Source organism: Ochotona princeps, chromosome 10 (assembly GCF_030435755.1).
Source record: "Ochotona princeps isolate mOchPri1 chromosome 10, mOchPri1.hap1, whole genome shotgun sequence".
Lineage (NCBI taxonomy): Eukaryota > Metazoa > Chordata > Mammalia > Lagomorpha > Ochotonidae > Ochotona > Ochotona princeps.
Window position 1 is genome coordinate 23,937,018 of NC_080841.1, and position 11,471 is coordinate 23,948,488.

Consider the following 11,471-nt stretch of genomic DNA (forward strand, 5'->3'; position numbering starts at 1 on the left):
GCTTTGATTTGTGATACTACATTAGGTGTTCCCCTTCAGAGAATAGGTATACAGAATTCCTCAAAATACATTTCTAAACATTGGCTTATTGTTTGTTCTTTTTTTTTTTTTTTTTTTTTTTTGAGTACTTGCATTCCTGAAGTGTTTATTCAAGGATTTGGAGATAGTTAATGTGAATCATTAAAGCTTTGTTTGAATTCCTACTGTTGGGATTCCTGCTCCAGTTCCAAGATAAGATTGGATCCTGGAGCTGGAAGGCCTACATGAAGGGAATTCCAAAGAACTACACATTTCCATTGGAAATGCAAACTAATTACTAAGATCATTCAGGTGACTGTTAGAGTGATACCTCTACTTTTTTTTTTTTTTTTTACTAGCTGAACAGCACTTTTCATTGAAGATATTCTCATGTACAATATCAGTGGAACTGGTCTCCCTCCTGCCCATGATTAACCATATCCTTATCTTATAAAAATATCCAAGTAGCACTACATCAGCATTCTCATGTCACTCTTTTTAGTATCTAGGTTTTGCTTTGGCTAGGTTTCCTATTTTAACCCATGCTTCTTCATGTTCTTTCATTTTTAGCTTCTCTTTGAGTTTTTTCTGCTTTAAACTGCTGGGTGCAATCATCGAACAATTTTTGGTTCATCTCCATGGAGAGTTTCAGGGCGTTCTATATCAAACCATGAATTGTCTTATTCCAGTGGGTCTTGGAGTTGTGGTACAAGGATGGGAACGTGATGGGCAGAATCTTGGCTGCATTGTCACTGATCAGACTCGTGATGTACTCGTTATTCCAGAAGTACAGCCCTCACTCCGTCACCTGGAAGTGTGGGTTGGAGATGCACTTGGCTAACTGTAGGAAAAGAGGCTCCATGATTTTCACAAACTCGGGTGGCTCAATTACATCTAAAATTTCTTCTAATTGATTTAAGAACATGACTTCTTTTGTGCTGTGCATCTTTGGCTAATATTTGAGGAGTGCCATTACCACTGGTTAAGTCAAGGTGCTGTCCTCTTCTAGAACTGCATGACTCGGTAGGAAAGCTGTGGGTGTTAGACAGAGACTTCCTTTGCTTCTACCCGTGTCTTGGACCTGTTTCCTAGAATCATCTTTGAATGTCTAGTTTAGCATTTTGCTGATAATAGTAATCCGTACCAGAACACAATGCAGAGCAGTAGTGGATGTCATTATGCTTTGAGGTCTATCGTCCTTATCATGATCGCTTCAGATTGGGCAGCCTAGACTGAAGAGGTAGCTACTGTATGTCTGCTCACCTTTCTAACGTCCACTTCTTAGTTCTATTCCTATGTCTAGAACCTTCATGTTTTCATAGACTTACCCATGAATTCAGGCTTTTGTATCTGCTCCTGCATTTCAAGTTGTAGCAACTGATGGCTTGATCAAACCTTCTGACTTCCCCATCCAAACTTTAATTTCATTCTCACAATTAAGTCCTAATTCTTAAATGACTTATTCTGACAATACCTGTATTATTACTGTTTTCTTTCCAAAATGAGAATGGTACATCATTAGTTCTTGTAGCTATTATAGAATGACAAAATCTGAAAGATGAGCACATAGATCTTGTTTTATCTTATGACTAAATTTAAAGACATTGGTGACTATATTAGTAATAACAAAAGCCAAAGTCAGAAACAGGGAACCAAATCTGGGTTTCCCGTATGGGTGGCAGGGATTCAGGCCTTCACCCAACATCTGTTGGCTCCCACAGTACACTTTAGCAGCACAATGTATCAGAAGTTGAGCCTGAACTTGAACCCAAAAATTCTGACATGGCAAGTGGATATAGCTAGAGTCCATCACTGAGACAACAATGTACTGAATTTTTCATTGATCTATGGCTTGGCTGAGCTCAACTTGATAGTTCTCAATAATATTTCATGTGGAACCAGGTCATGAAAAGCAAAAGCGTTTGCTAAAAGTTTCTAAAATTTTCATTATCTGTCCTCAAAAGTCTCGTATGTCACTTCAACAGTCAAGAAAGTAACTAATACCCAAGTACAGTTGAATAAAAATGTCTCAAACTCTTGATGCAAAGGGCAGAAAATACTTGCAAAACAAAACTTTTCTTAAGATTCCATGTACAGGAAATCATGTAGTATTTGTCTTCTACACCTTGCTTATTTGTATTAGTGGGACTTTGCAGGATGTCTTCTTGATCCATCTGTATTTCACATTCCCTGTAAGGACTAGCTTACATTCCTTTATGCATATGAACATCATTTATTTTCCCATTCTTCTGTTGATCTCATATCTTAGCTATTATGAACAGCACTGCAATTAACACAGAAGTGGTTACGAACCTGTGACATATTGATATAATTTAGTTGGGTTGGGGGAATGTTGCTGCTGTTTTACATATGGCTGTATTAATTTGTATTCTCCTAACAGAAATACAAGCACTTCCTGATTCTCCACATATCACCAATGTTTTCTCTCTTTCGTGTTTTTGATAAAATCCATTCTAATAGTTGTGAGTTGATATCCTATTGTGAGCATAATTTCCATTTCTCTAATGATTAGTAATGCTAAGCATTATTTAATGAACCTGTTTGCCAGTTGCATCTATATATTTAGATTAAAATTGGTTCAACATCATTAGTGGCAGGTTAAAATATCACTAAGAAGCATCTATTAATTGGTGTATGACATTGTTATTGGAAATGATTCTGTCATCTGTGAGTTTCTCTCATTTGGGAATAAAAATTGCACTGAGATCTGAAGTTTTCAAAACCTGTGAAGTGAAGCCAAAATGTAGCTTGGACTCTACAAAATTTATTTAGACAGGAAAATATTACCTTTGGGAAATACCTTTATCACAGAACCAATTAACTTAGCATAATAAATAGGACAGCAAAAATTCATCAAATGATTGGAATAATAAATACTGAAAATTCATGTTTTTTAAATGACTGAAATAATAAACACTGCAAGTCTCTCTCAAAACAACTTTTCAAAGCTGTTAGCTTTAATATTCTCAGTCCCATGATGACCACAGGACAGAACTGGAATGGCTAATAAGGCAACAAGGAAGCAGGAAAGATTATTTAAATATGCCTTTTGGCATCCTGTCATGATATATGATATCTCACTCATAAAAGTGAAATAATTATGAAATACAGATGAATAGATTATATATAAGTCAAAATAAAGTTGTTTATTAAATGGAACACAGAGTTGTGTTGTATATATAGTTTTGGAAATAAATTTTGCTACGAAGAAATTCTTTCTCCATTGTGCCTGTTTATCTTATTGTTTAATTGCCGTATTCAGAATATCATTGTTTTACCCCAAAATTTACTTACATTTTGGGTCTCTTATCTATACAGCTGTTAGTTGTTAATTGCTTATTTTTATGTCATCTAAAAGCTTTTTTAAAGAAGATGTTTTAAATTAAAACATAATACTTATATACAAAGGGTCTTCAAGTACATATTATTTAAATATGCCTATATTTCAAGTGTTTTACTCACAAAGAAACTCATGCATGCTATACACACATCTGAACAGCATCTTGCTTGAGATACTAAGTGTAATGTACCAGTTTGAAAGGAGCATCTAGCAGAGCAGTACCGGTTTTGCTAACATTGAAGCAAGAACAGACATAAAATTGGTGGTGAAGTTTGTATAGAACATGATAAAATCATTGATCTTTGGAAATATTGGCAGGGAAAATGCCCCCAAATAGATCCAACATATGTCAACTCAGGGTAAGAAGGGGTAAGTCTTGCTGAAAATGAAGCCCGCAACAGCAGACTATCTGCCTCAAGGAAGAAAATTAAGCTGATTTGTGCCTTGATTAAAGATGACTGATGATTCAGAACACGAATAATCATCTATACCATCGACATTTGAATTGATTTATGCAATTCTGACTGGAAAGTCAGACACAACTTCTGAAAATGTGAAAATAACAATGATTGGACCAAGATCAAAGCGTTCAATGAAAAATTTAAACGAATTTGATCAGGATTGAGACTTCTTCCAACAGTTATAATGGGAAATGAAGCATGACATTACCAAGATGGCACCAAAGACAAAGCAATGGCTACCAAGAGGTGGAACTGGTTTATTCAAAGCAAAAGCAGATTGACCAACAGCAGTTTGGGGACATTCAGCATATTTAGGTTCTTTGGTGCAGGCAAAGAGAAACAGCTCTGCTGTTTGCAAGTATTTTAGAGAAGCATAGGCAAAGCTTTAGCAGATGAACTTCATTGTAGGTTGCTTCATCACAGTGTTCGTGCTCATACTGCTCATCAAGTCAGGACAAGTCTGAGAGAAAATGGAGAGGGATCCTCTTCAGAGAGTAATATCACATCTACTCAGTTCTGATCTGGTGCCGCCTTCTTTTTGTTTCCAGTCTTGGGAAGTCTTTAAAGTGCACTAATTTGTTACTTGTTAATATATATATCTATATATATATTATATATAATATATATATAATATATATACACATATATAATATATAATATATATATAATATATATATTATATATAATATATATGTATATATATATATAAAGACTGAAATCATGTAGTTCAACGTTAAGGACTCTTCCTTCTTTAGGGATGAATTAAACAGCTGGTAACATTGTTTGAAAAAGGGTTTTAAACATTATGGAGCTTATGTTGAGAAATAAGGTTTATAGTTTTATTTTATCATTTAATTGCATTTTTACATGAGCATTTGGTGTGCCTTATATCTTTATAGACTAAAGTGTGATATATCAGTATTAGAACACAATTTGCATCATCTTAGGTCATTTGCTCTATCCACATTCCAAATATGTATGATTTCTCTGTAATGGGTGCATACAATATTCTCTCTATTTAATGTTTCTAAATATTCAATAAATTATTATCAGACACAGTTAACCTGCTGTGCAAAACAATACAACACAAATATGCCTCCTACCAGGCTTGCTTGTGTATTCATTAATAACCCTTTGTCATCTCCTTCCCCTCATCCTTTTCACTGTCTGATACACACAATTCTCTCTTCGATAAGATTCAGTCTTTTAACTTTGGTGTACGAGTGAGGGCATGTGATATTTGCCTTTTATATGTGACTTATTTCACTCCAGTTCCATCCATGAATGAGAAATACTTATATATTTGTGTGTGCATGCGTGTGTTGCAAACATTTTTTTTATCCATTCATCTCTCCAGAGAAACTGTGATATCAGTAGTCCTATCTAAAAAAAGCTTTGCTGTTCCTGATATCTTCAATATTTCTCTTCAATTTTCTTCCAGTAGTTTTGTAGTTTCAACTTTTACACTTAGTTGTTTAATTCATTTTGAAGAGATTTTTCAATATAATGAGAGGCATGTGAATAGTGTAATTATCTTATATGTGAATATTGAGTTTTCCCAGAACCATTTATCAGAGACAATTCTTTCTCTAATGAATGTTTTTTGGCACCTTTGTGAAAGATCAGTCCATTGTAGGCAAATTGGTTTATGCAAACTGTAAGGGCAGATGTATCATGTTTATGGAGTAGAAGATTTAATACTGTCAAAATTAGTTCTTCCTGAACTGATAAATTGATTTAAATCCCTTGAGTTCAAATTCCCAGAATGTATTTTTGTAAACATTTAAAAGTTGATGTTTTAAATGTTGAAATAATATCAATTTTTATTTCAGTTGAAATTTGAAAAACTTAGAAGTTATTGTTGCTTTATTTCCTACATGTAACAGCAAATAGAGACAGAAGGTGATGGAAGAATACATGAGCTATATTTGGCTAATGAATTCACCTTTGTTAGCTATTTTATTTTTAATTTCTGTATAATCACCTAGAGTAGATAAGACAATTTTGATTATTGAAAAATCAAACTTTTAAATGAAATTCTTGCAAATAGTGGGAAGTTTCATAATGAAGAAAGCCATCATCATGATGAAGAATGCAAGCTCTGAGAGCCACATGGTGGCAGTTACTACTCAACTGTGAGCACTTGTCAGTACATAATCCCCATCACAATAATAAAAAGCCACTTTTTCTAGATCATCCAGATTCTTAAATATACTTGATATCTGAATGTTTATATAAAATACTCCATTTTTAAATGTTGGCAATCATTATTAACATTATTAAATGTTGCATGAACTAACAACACATCTCTATGCTGTATCCCATGAGTAAGACACAATTTTTTTGGCTGCTGTGCAACTACACATAATGGTGGATGTCACTAAACTCTCAATGACAATAACTAAGCCAAACCATGTACCTAAACAATAGCAAAATATGATTCACAAAACTGTGTGTTTGTTTAGAGAGGGTTAGCTTTATTTACTATATATGCCAAATTGACATTTGAGTCTGGGCTTGAACAATCTGTGGTATTTTAAACAAAAAGCAGGTAGATTTCTAATTGCCAGAATGTTTTTTGGTTATAACTACAAATATGTAACTCTTTCAGTTGCTTAAGTAAATTATAAAGAGAACAACTGCATGAAATTGAAGGTGGAAGTGATCTACCCTTGCTAGAGCAAATTACCTCACTGAACTAGTTGGATATATGATCCCTAATTTAAATTGGCAAACTTACTTTGTGAAAGGTATGAAAAATCATTGCTATCAACTATTTTTTTAAGAAGCATATTTATTCACTTATCTAAAGTGTAGAGTAAGATAGAGGCGGAGGGGATGTGAGAGTAAGAAAAGTCTTTCATTCACTTTTTCATTCCCCCAAGAGGCTGTAACAGCTAGAACTTGGCCAGGGAGGGAATCCAGAAGCCTAGAAGTCACCCTTATTCTCAATAAGGATTGCAAGCCAGCCACCGCCAGGAGCATGAGCAGGAAGCTGGGTTGGAAGAGCACTTGGAACTCATTATGGGATGCTGGCTGGCATTGCAAGTGGTGGCTTAACTAGCTGTACCACAAGGATAGGCAATGTCAACTACTCTCAATTCTCTTTTTGTTCAAGATGAGATAGTTTAGTATCTGCTATTTTAATCACTGTGTTCATTACCTCTTTTTCTAGGAATTTTCACATGTTTATATGCAATAGTACCTTTTGCTGTTTGTGTATTTTCCTATCACATTATAGCTTTTTTAAAAATAGAATGATTTCCTACTTAAATTTTACCATTAGAATAAATTTTCTGCATAATTCTTTTTAGAACTCAAGCAAAAATATTGAATAAATAAATTTGGTCAACGTGAAACCTATCATCAAATTAAGGAAAATTAGTTTAATAAGTAGAATCTAGCCATCCATTTATTCAGATCATTATTTAGTAACTAACAAATATTTCACACTTACCATGTATAAAACAATTAATTGCACAACTTCTTACAATTTCCTCCTAACATCAAGCCAAGAATAAAGTTTGACAAATGGGGAAATACATAAAGAGGCAGAGTTTTCTCCAGTTTTATTTTTAAAAAAACCCTGAAAAGCTCTCTTTAGTGAGTTGATTTTATGGGAAGCCAGCGGAAGATGTAAGATTAGATGCAAGTTAGCATATAAATTCAGAATATAAATTATAATTTTTAACATAGTTATCAGACTTATTGCCTCATTAAAATGAAAATAAAGTCAGTGGAGTCAGTTTCTTGAACATAGTAAGCAATAAAACTTTCCAGGGGTGTTACATTAAATTTGAATAGCTTCAAGGACTGAATTGCAACTCAAGAGCTTTGAGTAATCAGATACATATTATATCCTAAAAAGGAAAAAAAATTATCAAGAGATTCTCCCTACTACAGTTGAGCACAACCCACAAGATCTCCCATCAGGACCAATATTTTATACAGCAGATTAGGGTCCCACTTGCAACCTCATCTTACACCAGAGTGCTAGTTCAAGTCTTTATTTCTCTGCTTCTGGTCCAATTATCTCCTCTACTAAACCTGGGGAGGCAAGCAGAGCATAATCACAAGGTTAGGGCTCTGCCATCTCTGCTACCGGCTTAATAAAAGCTCCTGGCTTCAGCCTCGCCCAGCTCTGACTATTGCACCATGTGAGTAACGAACTAGCGAACAAGAGATCTCTTTATATATCTCTTCTCTTTTCTCTGGCTCTACCTTCAAATAAAGAAATAAACCTTAAAAAAAAAATAAATTTCACCCATAAAGGAACAAGGTACTAGTATGAATTACTATCCTAGGAGCCTGAAATTTGAAACTAGAGTTACAGGCCAAGAGTCTATTCTTGGAACTTCTATACCTGGCTTTTCCTTAACTGTCTCTTTGAAGGTGGTTATTCAGCAAGAACCATTGCTCCTGACTGTCCTCCACTCTTCCCTGTGTGGTACTGGAAACTTGTAAGAACTGAGGTGGGGGATATAAATGAGATGAAACAAGATGATGCTAAGAAATCATGCTGCCATAGTTTATGGGAAAAACCTTCAAAGACCAGAGGAATGAGAAGAAAGAGCAAGATTCTAATGAAAAAGGCAAAGATCCTTCCAAACATTAGCTCCTCAGTCAAGAAAGAGAAAATACATTAGGTCTTGTGTCATTATTATAGTGAAGGAAAAAGGTGTTGAATCTCTCAAATTCTTAAAAATGTTTGGGAAACAAAGCAGATGGAAAGTAAGGAAACATAGTTGGGTGTAGAAATGCTAGCATCTGGGAGGAATCATTTGAAGCCACCAACTCTGAACTCCCTACTTTTCAAACGTGAAACCAATTCCTTGATGCAGAGGGAATGGCGCAGGGTAATGCTGATGGTGACTGGGTCAGGATCAGAGCTGTATCTTTGGATGGTTAGTTCCTTAGCTGGGTTGCAATCAATGGTGGGTCAGTATTTATTAACCAGGAAATGACTTATCACTACAAATATTTTACATCAGATTAAGTAGATTAGTCCCAAGAAGAACTTTGTTGCTGATGAATTACGAAGGCAACAATAGAGACCAGCACCATTGTGTAGTAGGTTAAGTGGTGCTGGCACCTTATGGGGCACTGGGTTGAGACTCAGCTGCTCCAGTTCCTATCTAGCTCCCCATTTATGGCCTGAGAAAGCAGCTGAGGATGGCCTAACTCCTTAGGTCCCTGAACCCATGTGGGAATGCTGGAAGATATTCCAGGTTCCTGGGCTTCAGACCAGCCCAGCTCTGGCTGTTGCAGCCACTGAGAGTGAACCAGTAGATGGATGGATCTCTGTCTCTCTCTTTTTTCTATCTCTCCCATCTGTACATCTGTCCTTTGAATAAAAACAAATAAATCTTTTTAAAATGAGAAGGAACTAACACTCTTGATTTTCTTAAGAAAGATTTTCTTTTAAATTCCAATCGTATGATTAGCTATATACACACCAAATTCCTAAATCAATGAGAGGCTGTCCTAAAATTTCAGAGAAATAAGTTTTCTCTCTTTGCTTCTCATAATGCAAATGATGCTGAATTCATTGTTTCTATCTCTCTGAAGATGGAAAAAGGAACCCAGAAGGCTGAGGTTGCCTTCCTTGGCTTTGCTTTGTTAACTTTTCCTCACACCAATCAGGACCCCTGAATAATGAACTCTCACAGTTTTATCGTCTGAAAATGACTTTCTCAAGAAAGCGAGGCTCATAAATATTTTATGAGAATTGGATTCAAACTAGCTGATGTTGTGGACCCAATATAAAAGGTCACACACCGTGTGAGATGCTTCTGTATGCTTTAGCTCATTTTACTAAGTCTCAGAATACCTTCTGCATTGATATTTTCTTAACTTATAAAGCTATAATCATGAATTCTGCCTCCTTATAAACTTCTTTACTGATCTCTTTGGATCTTTTCAAAATCAAATTCCCAAATCTAATGGATTTTGTAGCTAGCTCCCTTAATTCTTTAATTTGTACCATGATAGTTTACTTGAAAACGCAATATATACATACAGGTTTGCACATATATAAATTCACTCATGCACACATATTTATTTAGTATACTTATATATTTAACAAATTGCATAAAAACAAAAAGACCATTATTTGAGACTTAGTCCTGTCTCTCACCAACTATGGGACCTTGGGAAAATTCTTTCATATTAATTTTCTCATCTATTGGAGTGATCTAACTGCTCTTTCTGTCTCATGTCAGATTGTGAAACACAAATGGGATGATGGCATAACCCTGTATCCAAAAGCAAGGAGCAAGATGTTGTAGTTAGGTAGAACAGAAGAAGTATCATGATCATGAAGAAGTTTTATATAAATCTGGAATATTCAGTGCATATTTTTAGTCAAAATTTAAGCTATTTTGGGTCTTAAAATAGAAATTGCTCTTATCACAAATTTTACTGCTTTATTGTTTAGGATCTAAAAGCAACTCAGCTGTGTAAAACCCTTTGCAGTGACCTAATTTTTAAAAGTAAATATTGTCAAAGTCACCATGCAAGCTTGCTGGCCTGAAAACCTGTCGTGGGACAAGGAACCACACTGAGCTATGTACCATGGCTCCTAACATTTCCCATGACATTTCAATAACACCTCCAAGAACTAATAATCCGTACTTCCTGTTCACAGAACATGTACAGCCAAATACAAGTTCAGGCAAGTTGAACTGGGTTCCATGAGAATGCATTACATTTCTTGTAACTCAGTGTGCAGTCTGCCTTTTGTTTGTATAAAATGTTATCCTATCATTTCATCATCTTTGACTTTAATGAAACAAGAGCCTCAAAGGACTCTGATAAAACCTGGGGAGAAATATCATTGATAGTCAACAAAGTTAAGTTACTCTTGATTTTTTTTATCTTTATAGCTGGCCATAATTCTTAACCTGAATTAGTATCTGGAATACCCTTGTCCATCTGCTGGTTTACTCCCCAAGTGGCCGCAATAGCTGGAGCTGAGCCAACCTGAAGCCAGGAGCCAGGAGCCTCTTCTGGGTCTCCTACTTGGGTGCAGGGTCCCAAGGACTTGGATCATCCTCTACTGCTTTTTCCAAGCCAATGCACAGAGCTGGATGCAAAGTGGAGAATCTGAGATATGAACTAATGCCCATATGGGGTCCAGGCACATGCAAGGCAAAGATTTAGCTATTAGGCAATCATGCCAGACCCTCAGTGATACTTAAAGTGGTCTCTGAATGAAAATAGTAAGGACTAGAGACTCTTGAACTGAAACAGTCATGCAACATGAACTAGAATTTTTTTCTGAGATACTGAGAATTATGGGTATCAGCAAAGCCGGTGCTGTGCCAATCGGATGCTGGGAACCAGGAACCTCTTCCAGGTCTCCCACGCAGGTGCAGGGTCCCAATGCATTGGGCCGTCCTCGACTGCTTTCCCAGGCCACAAGCAGGGAGCTGGATGGGAAGTGGAGCTGCCGGGATTAGAACTGGCACCCATATGGGATCCTGGGGCATTCAAGGCAAGGACTTCAGCTGCTAGACCACGCCACTGGGCCCTAGCAAATAATCTTTTAAGTTTATTTAATAGAATATAATTTACACAAAAATAGAGTAATTTTTATTTGAATGAAGGCCATGGTACTGAAATAGATAAAT

The 11,471-nt window shown here is 35.8% G+C and overlaps 1 pseudogene; it reads right to left on the minus strand.

Annotated features, from left to right (window-relative positions):
• Positions 1–516: 516 nt before the first annotated feature.
• Positions 517–1,116, minus strand: LOC131481303 (serine/threonine-protein phosphatase 2A 56 kDa regulatory subunit gamma isoform-like; annotated as a pseudogene).
• Positions 1,117–11,471: the final 10,355 nt, after the last annotated feature.